Below are 1,895 nucleotides of genomic sequence, written 5' to 3' on the forward strand. Positions count from 1 at the left end.
CAGTGCTTGTGGCCGCCTCCGGCATGGTCCTGGTCGGTGTCCAGCCGCCCTCACCAGGCTCCTCCCAGGCTCACAGGCACCGTGCACCCTCTCTCTGACGCATCCTTGCTGCAACCTCTCTGTCTTGGTGACCTGTGTGGCCTCGTGCTGTGAGGACCCCACCGGCGTCCAGAAGCACATCAGCTTCCTCACCTGATCTCGACAAGGGACTGCGGCACGCACAGGTCTGAACTTTGACCTAACCGCCCTACCCAGACCTGCCCCCCTCCACGGCCTTGTCTCTGCTTGGACAGTCCTGGCGTCCTGGTTGGCACAGGCCAGCACCTTGGCGTCAGCCTTGACCCTTCTGTTCTCCCAGCTCACACTGGCCCCCCAGACGCCCTCTTCGCCCTCCCTTCAGTGTCCCCGAGCCTCACTGTGTGTCCCCCATCCCCCCTCCCCTGCCGCCATGCCCAAGACCACCATCTGTCTGGGCCGAGGGAGAAGCCTGACTGGGCTCCTGCTCTGCTATGCCCAGCAGCCAGCGCATCGCCTCATGGCGCCTTCTGCGCTGGGAGCTTCCAGTCTTCCTGGGGTAAAGGCCACGATTGCTAGAGTGGCCCCAGGCCCTTTGCGACGTGGCCTCCTGCCTGCCCTTCCGCTGCCCCGCGTCGCCTGCTCCTGGGTACTTCGTCACAGCCGCCTCCCTGCTGATACCAAGATCCGCCGGTGTGGGGGCCTCAGGGCCTTCGCGCTTGTTTGCCCCGCCCGGAGCCCTTTCCCCCAGACGTCCACGGGGCTCGCTCCCCGGCCTGCTCGGGGCTCTGCTCAGGGGCCACCTTCTCAGCGAAAGCCCTTGTTCAAGCGGAAGCCCCTTTGTCTCTCTCCTTAGTCGCTGCTTCCACCTGCTGTATCGCATTCCGCTTCGTTCCTAACCAGCGGGTTCGAAGCTCCGTGGAGCCGGGGGAGAAGTAACGCTTCGATTAGACGAGCTGTTTGGCGTTCCCGGGGCAGCGCCCTGCACGGCGGGAGAAATTGGAACAGACGCAAATGTAGCTGATCGAATGGGGAGACGTAACAGTTTATGAACCCAGAGAACAAAAGCCAGCTAACTGGGAACCAATGAAAGTGAGAAAGGTCAACGCCATAACTGCGCAGTTGCCACTCATGCAAAAATTGGTCACTTTTCTGTATACTAGCAACAACCAGTAGGAAATTCCCTGTTCACAGTGACCTAGCGAATGCCACGGCAGGGTTTAGCCCTCCCAGGCAGCAAGGTGCGCGCCGCGGAGGAGATGGCCTGAGGGGAGACTGGCTGCTGCAGAGACCGTCATGTTTCTGTTTGAAAATACTAGTGACAGCTGTAAGGGACTGTGAGACCGTTCCTACTTATCATGCAGGAATAGCGAAGGGGACCGGAGGCCGCTTGTCACCAGAGTGGGGTAGAAGCTGCTAGAGTAGCAGCCTTGTGGCAGAACTGCTGGCTCCTGTTTACGTGTTGTGTCTAAAAAGTGAGAAGTTGTGTGTACGAATCGAGCATGGAGCCCACGCATGCGCTTCATGTTGCGTTCGGTCAGTGAGCCATCCCGAGGGCTGAGGGAGGGCACTTGACCGCACGGAGGCGTGGCCCTGGCCCCCCACCGTGCTGCCGGGCATGGGAAGGTGTCTGCAGGTGATGAGCAGGTGGCGGCTGAGACGGTCGAGCGAGCCCCAAGGGGAGCGTGCAGGGGCTGCTGCGTCCTCCCACCTCGGACTTCCCCAGCCGGTCACTCTGTGAGGTCAGAGCCTGCTGCGTCACAGCCCCTCAGAAGTCAGCCAGACGTGTGTCATTATTTAAGAAGCCTGTTTAAAGTGGGGGATTCGAACCACTCCTGTCCTTGGTGAGCCGCCCTTGGGGTACATGCTCAGCTCAGGGT

The sequence above is a fragment of the Pteropus vampyrus genome, unplaced genomic scaffold, assembly GCF_000151845.1.
Source record: "Pteropus vampyrus isolate Shadow unplaced genomic scaffold, Pvam_2.0 Scaffold253, whole genome shotgun sequence".
Lineage (NCBI taxonomy): Eukaryota > Metazoa > Chordata > Mammalia > Chiroptera > Pteropodidae > Pteropus > Pteropus vampyrus.